The 13,487-nt window shown below is 42.7% G+C and overlaps 1 protein-coding gene and 1 pseudogene across 6 annotated transcripts in view; one reads left to right on the top strand and one right to left on the bottom strand.

Moving 5' to 3' along the window:
- SMG6 (SMG6 nonsense mediated mRNA decay factor) overlaps positions 1 to 13,487 on the bottom strand; it is a 226,297-nt gene that overhangs the window by 177,553 nt on the left and 35,257 nt on the right. The window lies entirely within an intron of this gene.
- LOC122233412 lies at positions 5,534 to 5,913 on the top strand (annotated as a pseudogene).

Below are 13,487 nucleotides of genomic sequence, written 5' to 3'. Positions count from 1 at the left end.
TAAGGGGTGGGCACTAGGGATGGGAACCAAATGAACATGCCCAATGTCTCAAACAGACCCAGGGCACATGCCCAACAGCTGCTGATCAGCTGAGCCAACATGACAGCAGGCTCGGTGAGCCGACAGCACCCTCTGCTGGCAGTGGTGCCTCTGTGCAGGGAATGAAGTGATGACTGCCGCTCTCCGAGATCTAGGAGCCAATCTGGCCCCACAATGATGGAAATGAAACAGTGAAAAGGCAGGGGAAATACTCTGATTTTGGTAAGGCCCCAATCTTATTTATAAGCTATTTTTCTACCTACCCAAGAAAGCAGGATTCTTTCGTAACCAAGGATAAGGTAACTAACTAACTCATTTAAAAACCCAGCTTTTAAAACAAAAATTCAAGTTCTAGGTCTGGAACTGAAAATTCAAGTGTCTACAGGGGCCAGGTACAAAACAGGCTGGTGGGGACAGTAGTGCTCTATGGCCGTTCCAGTCCAGGTCTGCTCTTTGTAGGCCCGGTTTTACAATTTCTTCCCCCCTCCCCACCTGCCCCCTTTTAAGGAAAAGTTAAAAGCTAGGTTTTTATATGAAACCTTCTGGCTTTTAAATGTTGGCTACTAATGAAAAAAATTTACACATTAGGCAAGTCAAAACATACATTTGCCGGTCCCATCTGGCCCAGGAGCTACCAAATTTATAGTCTTCAGTTCAAGGTTCCAGAAAATCTACTTCTATCAAAACTGAGGAGAAAGATTCCTCTGATCAAACGAAGGAGGTGAGGGAGAGGAACTCAAAGAAAGTGGAGATAATCTGAAAACCAAACCTTGTTGTCACTTTTCCTGGTCTTACAGAACCAAAATGCTCAGGGCCCTGTAGCCAGACAGAAAGAAGGGTCAAGAATCTGATGTCAAGGGGGTGCTCAGGACAAGGAATAGTCCAGCACCCCTGGATACTTCGCCTAACAGGAAAAACTCTTCTGCTTTATCCTCAAATCATGGCAGTTCCATCTACCTCATATGGAAGCTAGCTGTAGGAAAAGGAGGATACTCATACCTCACCAATGACTTCAACACCAAACTCTGCATACAAGGTTTTGTCTTTACAAATATCATATTTCACTCATATGTGAAATTTAAGAAACAAAATCGATGAACACAGGGGAAGGGAAGCAAAAATAAGATGAAAACCAAGAGGGAGGCAAACCATAAGAGACTCTTTTTACGCTTATTCGTTATTGAGAGAGAGAGAGAGCATGAGCAGGGGAGGGGCAGAGAGAGGGGGAGACACAGAATCTGAAGCAGGCTCCAGGCTCCTAGCTGTCAGCACAGAGCCCGACGTGGGGCTAGAACCCACGAACCATGAGATCATGACCTCAGCCGAAGTTGGACGCCCAACCGACTGAGCCACCCAGGCACCCCCGTAAGAGACTCCTAAATACAGAGAACTAACTGAGGGTTGCTGGAAGGGAGATAAGTGGGGGGATGGGCTGAATGGGTAATGGGCACTAAGAGGGGCACTTGTTGGGATGAGCACTGGATGTTATATGTAAGTGATGAATCACTAAATTCTATTCCTGAAAATAAAATAAAATAAAATAAAATAAAATAAAATAAAATAAAATATAAAATATAAAATAATAAAACAAAACAAAATACTGTTAAAAAAACAAGGCCTTGTCTTTATTTTTGCTTAAACAAAGTATATTTAATCAGCAATACTAGAGCAAACACTGATTAATATAGCTAAAAAGCTCAAGATACTTCATAAATAGTAACCTATCTCTATAGTGAGGTGAGTCAGGGCCAGGGACACTGGGTACCATGAAATGAAGGGAAACTGCTAGAAAACAAAGGAAGTGCTATAAAATAAACTGCCAGTGGTTATACCACTGCTAGTGGCAAAACCTGGGCTAGAATGCAAATCTCTAGATCTACAACAAACCTCTGCCATTTACCTGCTGTGGAATCCCAGGCAACTGATCTAACCTCTCTGAGTTTTTCTTTCTACACAATGTAGGTAACAGTACCCATATGTTAACAGAATGGCACATGAGATAAGGCAAGTAAAAGCATGCTCGACATGTTGTAAACTCAGCTTTTAGCTGAACATTCTCTCCCAATGAATGATAAAGCAAGTGGTAAAATGTGAACAACTGAAGAATCTGGGTGATGGATATACAGAGTTCTTTGGATTATGCTTACAACTTTTCTACAGATATAAAATTATTTCAAAATAAAAAGGCAAAATATGTAAATTCTCTCTATATATTCCAGTTTTAACTCAATTATCCCTTTTCCCACAGCTATCAATCATAATCTAGTTAACTCACTCATAACCAGGAAGAATCCTTTATAACTGGTTATATTTATACATACAGCATACTTTGGTAGGCACAGAATGAGGTTAATTCCTCTCATTCAAGCCAATTACCATCCCCAAAGCCCCAAGGCAGCTCAGAAATTTAACCAACTTAAGCCAGCAAATGGCAGAATTAGAACTTGAACTCAGGTCTTCTGATTCCAAAAAAAAGAGCGGGGGGGGGGGGGGTGGAGGGTGCCTGGGTGGCTCAGTCGGTTAAGCGGCCGACTTCAGCTCAGGTCATGATCTCGCAGTCTGTGAGTTCGAGCCCCACATCAGGCTCTGTGCTGACAGCTCGGAGCCTGGCGCCTGCTTCGGATTCTGTGTCTCCCTCTCTCTCTAGCCCTTCCCCATTTGTACTCTGTCTTTCTCGGTCTTTCAAAAATGAATAAATGTAAAAAAAAAAAAAAAAATTTTTTTTTTAAAGTTCTCCTTCCCTTATAATGCAAGTAGCTCAGGAAAAGAATGGATGAGCTTATTCATAAAGGAAGGGATGATGAGGGAGTAAGAGTAACTAAAAGCACTTCAGTTTTACTTTTAAGGTTTCCGATTAGGTAGAAAACTCATACTGTATGACCCATAATACCTCCTAGATTAAAATGAGAGCACCAAGAGGCTTTGTTAATATTGTGGTTCTATGTATACTTCCCAAAGACCCTTCACTTAGGATAGTAGATGAAGCCCACTTAAGACCACAATTCATGCTTGCCATTATCATATTTCAACTGTATCTAGTAAAAAGTAGATCTCAACGCATTGTGCTTCAAGTGAGAGTGAAGCGAATCTTAGGGAACTTTTTCAAACTGCACACACATTCTCCCTGAGCTTGGTTAATGAGAACTACTGCTTTATTTTTAGTCTAGAAGTATCTGTCACCCTAAACACAGTTTCTCTCTATAGTCACCAACAATACTTCAAGTCATAAAAAAGCTAAAAAAGCAGATGTGTTCTAGAGAGAGGTAAGGCATGTTATATTGAGGAAATAGATTTGTTACATGTTGATCAACTGTTACTGCATGTAACAATATGAAATCAGCTAGTACTCCTGCAAAATTTTTGGGAAACTTAACTGGTAAGTCCATAGTAGGTAGGAAAGTCTTAGTCTGAACTTCCTCCTTCTCCAACACAGTACCCTGTACTGGTTTCCATTTTGGCAACTTTCTGATTCTGAATACACTCAGGTGTCACTCAGGTACAGAAAGAAGTGTTACTCTTTCAACAGTGAGCGTATCTGCTTCCAGGTCTTCCTCACATATTTACATACTGTTCATCAAAAACTAAAAATGCTTCTTGGGTATAGCCCTAAGAGGACGTTAGAATTATTAAGGGGCTCTTTGCTCTTCAGTTCAAGTTCAAAACCAACTCACTATGGACTCCTGAGCCTCTTATAAACCATCGAAAAGCAATGACCAAAGAGGCATTAATGGCGGCAGCCATTAATGGGCAGGTTCCTGGACCCTCACAATGAAGTCTGTCCTGCCATTAACTATGGAATTGTGAGTAAAATAGTTTGGGTTGTTCCTCAACTATAAAATGGAATTTCCACCACTGACACCACCTAACTCAGAGCTGAAAGGATAAGATGAAATAATACAAATTAAAGCATTCTGAGGTGTAAATGTTTTATACAAGCCCTGGCAATTGTCACTCAGAACTGCCTAAGTGCTCTGTGAACTATGGAGCAAGGAAGGAGAAAGGTGCTCAGAAGCAGCAATACAACACATGAGGAGAGAAGTCTGAAATCTGCCCAATTTCAATTCCTAAATAGTTGCTCCTTCTTCTGAACAGCTGTGTGGAAAACTGAATTTCTGAAAAGTGAATTATTTTAAGAACACTAAGAGTACTCAGTATTAAAAGAAATTCCAATGTGCATTTTTACAGGGTTGTGGGGAGCATAAATTATCATTCTCTTAAACATCTGGAGCACCTCTATAGATATGCCAAGTATTAACAACAACTTTATTAGGTTTTAAAAAGCGGGGGGGCTCTGTCCTCTTAAATAGGAGCCAACATGGGTGGAAACCCAAATTTCAATATTACCTGTCAGTAAATGTCCAGGACTTTCAGAGCATGCAACCAAAGCCCATTTACCACCTCCCTAAAGCACCGAGATCACAGGGTGCTGGAACATGTGAGTGCCGAAGTGATGCTGTCCACTTTCATCCCTGTGCTCCTCCTATGCCAGGCACAATCAGGCAGAGACCAACAAGACAGGGTCCCCACTGCCAAGGAACTTGCAGTCCAAGAGCAAAAGATAAACAAATAGCATACCAACTTGCCAATTCCCCATTTACGCTCCAAATTCTAAGACAAGGCCTACCGGCTATGAAGGTGTCTGGAAGCACTCTATTTCCCTCCTTGTTACTATACCTCAGCCAGGAAAGTCTTTGGAGGAAGTGAGATCTAGGGAGATGATAAAGAAAGTGAGGAAGGGGGGCCTGGAACACAAGTGTGGAAACCTATCAGTAAGTCAGTGATGCAGTAATCATTTAATGAAGGTAAAAATTATTCATTTAGGACTTTCAGTATTTCTCCTTCCAGGATACATATAAAGAAAGAAGTACAGATAAGCCAAGTAACGTGACTCAAATGCCTCATAGGAAGACAGAGCAAATCAAAATCATGCTCCCATTTCTTACTTGGACCAAAGAGCCACACCAGGGCTGAGGCACAGCAGGGACAGTGATTACTCCTCACCTTTAGTTTCTCCACTCCTGCACCGTTCTGGGCAAAATGACAGCTCAATTAGCTCTAATTAAGCACAAGTTCCATGTAGAGATGTCCTACTTAGACAGCTGGATCTGAGCCATGTGAATTCAAGTGTGAAACGTGCCTCTTAAAACCACCTCTTCCAAGAAATGCACCCCTTGAAACAACGGCTCTCGTCCTCACACTGCAGCTTAGTGCCGCCTCAACACGGTCTTACATTAAAGCAATTTACTTGCTATTACTTCATTATCTCTCCTGAAAGCCAGCAGACCGGAGGGAAATTAGGCTAAATGTCAAATCAGGAGTCAGCTCCAGAAAACCCAGCCAACAAACAGAGGGACAGCAGAACTTAGAGTCCCCGCTCGGCTCTCAGGAGGGAGAGTGGCACTAGGCATAAGAAGAAGGAACCCCGCTCTTCCTCGTCGACGAGATGGCGGAGCGGTTTGGTGGCAGCGGCCTCGTGGCAGACGCAGACGCAGACATGCAGCCCTTTGTGAAGACCCTGACGGGCAAGACCACCACCCGTGAGGTCGAGCCCAGTGACACCACTGAGAATGTCAGAGCCAAAATCCAAAACAAAAGAGGGCATCTCGCGTGACCAACAGCATCTGACTTTTGTGGGCAAACAGCAGGATGATGGCTGCACTCTCTCAGGCTACGATATCCAGAAAGAGTCGAGCCTGCACTTGGTGCTTTGTCTGCGAGGTGGCATCTCCGAGCCTTCCCTCGCCAGCTGGCCCAGAAACACAACTGCAACAAGACAATCTGCCGTGAGAGTTAGGCTCACCTGCACCCCTGCGCTGTCACTGCTGCAAGATGTGCGGCCACACCAACAACCTGAGCTCCAAGAAGGTCAAGTGAAGCCCCTCCACTGGCTCTTCCTTTGTCCCCAGGGAGGCCTCCTGCCTGAGCCCCAAAGCCCTGGGACTGTAATAAAGTTTCCCTTTCATGGAAAAAAAGGGGGGGGGGGAGAAGGAACCCTGAGTTTGTGACTATTCTACATTTACCGCTCATTTGTTTATTGGGGAAAGGGATGAGTACAGAATGATATGAACAGAGACCACTAATCTTAGAATTAAAGACCTGGGTTCAAACTCTGGTTGTGCCATTTATTTGCTATATAACTGCTGAGTAGTCAGATCAACTTTCTAAGGCTGTTTCTTCAACTATAAAATGAGAAGGCTGAGTGAGATCAGTGATGGTAATTCTACAACCCTGAGTGTGTGTGCATCACAAGAAAAGCTTTTGTTAAAAAACAGATTCCCCAGTCCTATAGAATCAGAATCCTCGGGGAGGGGAGAAGGTCACTGCGAATCAGCATTTTTAAAAGGTCTCCACGTAATTCTGAAAGGCAGCCAGACTTACGAACCACTGGGCTAGATCAGGGGTCAGCAAACTACAGCCCGAAGGTCAACAGATAGAATGCCACCTGTTTCTATATGGACCATGAGCTAAGAATGTTTTTTATACTGTTTTCATGGTTGAAAAAAATTCAAAAGAATATTTCATGACACACGAAAATTATATGAAATTTAAATTTCAGCATCCACAAATAAAGTTCTATTGAAATACAGCCACACTCATTTGTTTATATCTTGTCTGTGGTAACCCCCCTACAAAGGACAAGGTGAATAGCTTCGGCAGAGAGTGTATGGCCCCAAGACCTATAGTATTTATCATCTGGCCCTTTACAGAAAAAAAGTTTGCTGATCCCTGGGCTAGATCTAGAACACTGCGGTCTCAAAAGTTTTTCTACCTGCAGAACACTTGAGAGCTACCACACACATCTACTGGAAACAGTAATGTTTCTCATGGGCTGAGAGGTGAAGAAGGGTAGTGAGGAGGAGTGTGGTTTAAGAGAATCTCCACCTCCCAGGGTACTCTGATACCTACTTACCTCCTACCACCTCAGGGGAACCACCAACCTATAGTGTTCCGGCCAATTCTAAAAGCCCACAAATGTATGATTCTAACTAAATCTAACCTTTCTTAATTTTGAGTAAGCACCATCCTATTTGATGATAGGACCCCCCCCCCCAAAACAGACAAATAAACAAACAAACAAACCACCAAATGACCAAAGACTTCTGTTCTCAAAACTTTTGAACTCAAATGCCCCAAAGGCTTCAAAGAAATATAAATGGGGCCCTCCACGTTTTCACCTTCAATGCCACTATGGGGCTAAGTGACCAAGTGGAAACAGTACACCCCCAAAGCCAATCAAGTTTTTCTTAGGCCAGAGGGCCCTTGGACACTTCCCAAAACATCCGTAATCGAGGGAAAGTGCCAGATTAAGGTTTATGAATCCATGTGCTGTGGTCTGACGATCTGTAACAACCAGCTCAAAAGTGCCACCAGCTTGACATCCCAAGGTATACAGAGAGAGAAAGTTCAGCCAAAGGGCAGCACTGTTGCTCTGACTGGACTACTTTCTGAATGACTCTTCTTTCTGACTCATCTCTCTCAGCGCCTGGGAACTCTCATGCCCATCCACCCGAAAAGTAGGTGAGCTGGGACACCTTGTGTCTGCACTGTGTAAAGTAAGAGAGAAGAAGAAACGGCTGAATCTCCCACTCAGTGATCAGGTGGGCAACGAGAAAAACAGTTCTCTAAAGGCACATACGCAAGCTCAAACCCATCTTAGAAACTAATTGGCCAACAGAGTGTGAGAGTGGAAAGGTCATCTATTCATTCAACAAAAACTTACTTGCCACCTTCTGTGAACATGACACTGCCCAAACTATGAACAAAGGCAGACATGATCCCTGCTCTGCCCAAACTATGAACAAAGGCAGGGATGATCCCTGCTCTGTGGGTGACACAATTATAAAGTACCATGATTAGGGATGTACAGGATGCTCTGTACCTCCACAGCAGGAGCATTAGAGACCTCAGAGGAAGAGATCCTTGAGTTGAAACCTGATGGCTGAGTAAACAGTTTTGGAGCAGGTAGGGTTATCTTGTCTATGTGACATAAGCAAATGGAACAGCATGTGTGCTGGTCCCAAGAGTGGTATGTGGTAGAGTGGCATGGCCAGGTGGGTGATTTTCCAAGAATGAGGCTGGAGATACAGGCTGAGCCAAACTGTACAAGTTGTACTCCTTATTAAACAGTCTGATCTTAATTAAGCTACTGAAAAGTGTTGAGCAGGGAAGCGACATGAACAAACCTCCATTTTTGAAAAGACACTCTGGCTACTGTTTAGAAATTTTAGTTTTCTAAGGGGTAACTGGCCAGGGTCAAATGTGCGGAGGCCAGGAGACCCCTTAAGAAGCTGCTGCAATCACTCCTCAATGGTAAGGGAGATGGAAAAGAAAGGGAAGGTAAAGGAAGTAGTCATTCCACACTCATCGACAATCATGATGCCATCCCTAAGTCCCAGGGGTTCTAGTTCTAAAGAACTCAATCTATAGAGACCAGCAGTGGCCCAGAACCAAGTATGAGTCTTTAGAAAAAGTCCCAAACTAAATGAAACACTGATTTCACTTTTAGAGATAATTTGGATATTTTATTTCCTTTCAATATTTTTAAATGGCCTAGCATGGTATTTGGTACCTTATTACATATTCAGTAAGTGGTTGCTGAATGAAGAACATATAAAACACAGAGATTTAATAGTGATTAAATAGGCTATCCAGGTACTACATATAAAAAACTCCCAAGAAAAACAGTGCAGTACTAATATTAATGCTGTAGGGAAATAACACGTTCATCACTATTTATGAGAATTTAAATCTATTTCTTTTTGGAGGGTAATATGACAAAACCCAAACAAAAGTAGTCAAAGAAAATCAGAGTTCTATCAGGAATTAAGGAATATGATCCTGAGTAACGGCAGCTCCATCTGCTACATTCCAGCCCAAGAGACGGGACAAAAAGAGACCACAGTTAACATCAGAATAAAAGTCAAAGTTCAGGGCACCCAGCTGGCTCAGTTGGTGGAGCACATGACTCTTGATTTCAGGGTTGTAAGTTCAAGTCCCACATTTGGTGAGTGTAGAGATTACTTAAAAATAAAATCCTGGGGCGCTTGGGTGGCTCAGTCAGTTAAGCACCCAACTCTTGGTTTCGACTCATGATCTCATGGTTCGTGAGTTCGAGCCCTGCATCGGGCTCTGTGCTGACCTGTGTGCAGCACAGAGTGCAGTGCAGAGCCTGCTTGGGATTCTCTCTCTCTCCCCCTCTCTCTGCCCCTCCCCTGCTTGCTCCCCCCCTCAAAATAAATAAACTTAAAAAAATTTTAATAAAAATAAAAAAATAAAATCTGAACACACAAAAAAAGCCATAGTCCTTACAGTCTCCTATAAAAGGCCTATGTAATACTCACTCTCCACTCCTGTTGCCTCCTATCCCTTGAATGTGCCAAGCATGCTTCCAGTTGTGTCCCTAGTCCAAGGGTTCCTAAACTTTATAGCATAATGGAATGGCGTGCAAATCTTTTAAAAATACAGATGCCTGGCCTCCATCCCCAGACACTGATTTAATTCCCACAGTGACACCTTGGGGTGTGACCTGAGCATTGGGATTTTTAAAAACTCCCCAGGCGATTATACTGTGCAGTAAAGTTTGAGCAGCACTGCTCAAGCTTATCCTGTTTTTATAGCACTTATCACCGATTTACACACACACACACACCATGACAGTGAGGATTCTGTGTACTTGGTTCACAACAGTGGGCTTAAAAAAGGTAATCAATAAATATACTTGGTGAATAAATAGCCTTTCTAGTCTGGCCTTTGGCTGTTTCTCCCGCCTCTACCCTTGCTGATACGGCCTACCTTTCAGCAACAAAGAATTATTCGTGGTGCCCAAAACTCATCATGTTCCTTCTGTCTACCCCAATCTCTATCTAAACCCTTCTCATGTACTCCTTTCTATATCTAGTACAGTCCTACTTTTCCTTGCTCTGCCTGTCCTCTACCTCCAGGCTGAACCTTACACCTTATCCTGCAGCCTCAGAGAGTATTTCATTCGCCACAGTACATCTTACATACATCCGTGTCTGTCTTTAGACCAGCTCTGTCCATAGAACTTCCTGTCCAGGACGACAGATATGTTCCTTATCTTCACAGACCAATACAGCGGCCACTAGCCACATATGGGTAATAAGTATCTGAAAGGTGGCTAGTGTGACTAAGAAACTAAAATTTTAACTGTGTTTCACTTTAATTAATCTAAATAGCCAGTATGGCTACTACCGTACTGGTCGGCACAGCTCTAGACCATGACATCCTTTAGTTCATGATTCACTTCTATAACCCAGGACACAGAAATTATCAATAGTGATGGAGAGGTAAATAGAGAGATGGATGGACGTGAGAGAGTCGGTTCTAAAGATCATAACACTCATACTTTTACAATTTCTGGCTTGTCATGTAATAGGAGGAAAAGACATACTTTGAAGCATAAATAAGGCTCAGCCAATGAGAACAAAGAATTGAAAGAACCTATCCAGTATTCTACCCAGCTTATAACCCACACGATGGGGGGCAAGGGTGGGGTGGGGGGAGTGTGGCCTAACACCTAATTGGACTGTACCTTTCAGAAGCTCAGGGACAGTCCCCAACTGAGGACAGGTTGAATTTACACTCTGTGCTTTAGGAGTTAAAAGTATCCCAAGCTACTCAAACACAATTTAGACAGTAAGAACTCAAGTTTTGTAACTGAACAAAACAAGTGTGACACACCCAAGCACCTTAACAATAATAATCCAAACTTCTCCAACACCTTCTATACGTATGGCACTATTCTAAGCACCTTGTCTATTAATGTATTTAACCTTACAACAATGCTGTGAGTTTAGTAATACTATAAATTCTATATTACGGATGAGAAAATAGAGCACAGAGAGGTTACGTGACTTGCCCAAAGTTAACCCAGGCAGTCTGACTCCAGACTCTGAGCTCTTCCATCTTTCACCTTTAAAACAGGCAACCTTTTTTCTGTCTTTTTTTTAAGTTTATTTATTTTCAGGGAGAGCATGAGTGGGGAAGGGGCAGAGAGAGAGAGAGGGAGACAGAGAGAATCGCAAGCAGGCTCCACACTGTCCACATGGAGCCTGATGCAGGGCTCAAACCCACGAACAGTGAGATCATGACCAGAGCCGAAGTCGGACGCCTGACCATCTGAGCCACCCAGGCGCCTCAAAGAAAGCAACCTTTTGGGCAGAAACAAGACAGACACCAAGGATGTTTACAAAGGCCAAAAGCTAAAGCAACCCCAAGCAAAAACCCACCAATGGTTCCAGCTATCACTCACTGAGACCACTAGTTCAAAGTCTTACAGATTAAGGGAAATAGATACTTCCAGTCCAGATCCTATCCTGCAAGTCAGTGGAAGCCCTTAACAAACGCACCCCAGGATAACGCCGGCCAGAAGAGAGAAAAGAGAAAAGTAGGTAAGAGCTTGCTTTCCATAACAGTAAAACAGCAATAATAAAACTAGTAAAACAAAAACCCTAACATTTTCTCTAGACAGATCCACAATCTGCCTGGTTAGTAGAGAAATAGTTCTTCAAGAGTCAGAGAACGTATGTACATTCACACACCATCATCAAGGGACGGTGCATAATCCAGAAAAAATATCTGAAAACATACTCTCCTGCCCACCCACCTACCACAATACAGGAAAACCCCCGAATCTCTCAGGAAAGGGAGGAGCACGAACTAATCTAAGAACCCAAAGGAGAACAAAGCTTCAGTTTAAGAAAGATGTGGTCACAAAGAAGGTTTCGCAAACCACTCTGCTGTGGGTACCAAAAAGCAAATAATCAGCACACAGGGAGCTCTGGCAACCTCATGCAAGCTTCAGATTTAAGCAGGGCACCAAATAAGGGAAGGATTCTGGTGCGTCAACTCGTAGGAAAAGTGTTTCAAGTTAAAAATGGTTATTCAGGTTTGGATGCAAACTTCTGTATCTGTTCTTTATCAACAGAGGCACCTCTACCTCACTGTCAGCTAGCAGCAAAAAGAGAAGAAAACTGGGTTTGTCTAGCTAGCAAAAAGAGAATAAAAATGGGTTACACTCAGACAACGTGACCTGGTACAGCCTGGCACTTACCTGGACGCCAAAGACAAGGCTATAAACATGGCAGCACGGGACTTCTGGGACGCCACATCCCAGCTGGATCCAAGCGTCTCCAGAAGCAGGCAGGCCATGATGTCACTCCCCCCCCCCACCCCCCCAACAGCCAGATAGTTCGACATTAAGGCCAAACCACAGCACTTTTGGTGAGAGACTCAGTTTCACTGTGACTGGAGGCAAGGCCTGCTTCCATCTGGTTTTTTGTCAGTCATGTCTCTTTTGGACTTGTTCCCAAGACCCAAAATATCTAGTTCAAAACGATAGGGCAAACACCTTCAAAATCTCTGATCTTTACTCCAGTTCTCCTTTCCTCTCAAAAAAAACAAAACAAACAAAAAAAACAAACAAACAAAAAAAATTCTTATGCATACCAGAAAGCATTAGCAAGGGAAAACATAAGCATTAACTTCTTCCTCACTTATTTACAATGCTCTATCCCTGTCACTATTCCTGCTAAATGTATGGGGAAAATCTGAGTTTAGAGTTAAAAAGGAAGAAAAGAACAAAAGTGACATGAGTCAAAAAGCAATTACTCTGCTGGTTACAAAAGTATATGCTTAGTTTGTGACAATTTATCAAACTGTATGGCTTCTTTTTTTTTAATGTTTATTTATTTTTGAGGGAGAGAGAGCACAAGTGGGAGAGGGGCAGAGAAAGGAGACACAGAATCTGAAGCAGGCTCCAGCACCAAGCCCGATGTGGGGTTCAAACTCACAAACTGTGAGATCGTGACCTGAGCTGAAGTTGACACTTGACCGACTAAACCACCCAGGTGCCCCAAATGTATGGCTTTGATATGTACACTTTTCTGTATGTATATTATAATGAGATTTTTTTAAAATTACCGCAACTTTTTCTGCTGTTCCACAAAAAGCCTTTATTCCATAGCCAATACCCTTTGCCCCAAAAGTCCTAACCCCCACACCAAGATTCTAACTCTGAGGTGGCAGAAATGAAGGTGACTGTGCTAAAAGTTTGGGGCTCCATCTAAGTGCAGAAAGCTACACTGGTGTTAAAGACCAGATCAGCTGATGGCGTAGATATATTTGTTTTACAGATGTAGAAACAAAGAAAGAGATTAAAAAATGTGTTCTCAGAAATAAAAAAACAATTTAGGAATGTATCCAGAAGATGTAACTCCTAGTCTCCATTAGCCACAAGGGACAGCTTACTGGGGATGCCAAGGGCATGCATCTATTAGTACCTTAATCAACCAAAGTGACCAATATGTCACTTTGAAGTATTTTAAAAGCCATACTGTTTTACAGATCTGTCCAGAACTCTAAAGGAAAATCTGCCAAAAAAAAAATTCCTCAGAGAGAATGTCAACCGACTTACACATAGTTTGCTT

This window comes from Panthera tigris, chromosome E1, assembly GCF_018350195.1.
Source record: "Panthera tigris isolate Pti1 chromosome E1, P.tigris_Pti1_mat1.1, whole genome shotgun sequence".
In the NCBI taxonomy this organism is placed as follows: Eukaryota; Metazoa; Chordata; class Mammalia; order Carnivora; family Felidae; genus Panthera; species Panthera tigris.
Note: the sequence above shows the minus strand (reverse complement) of the source record. Positions and strands in the feature narration are given on the sequence as shown.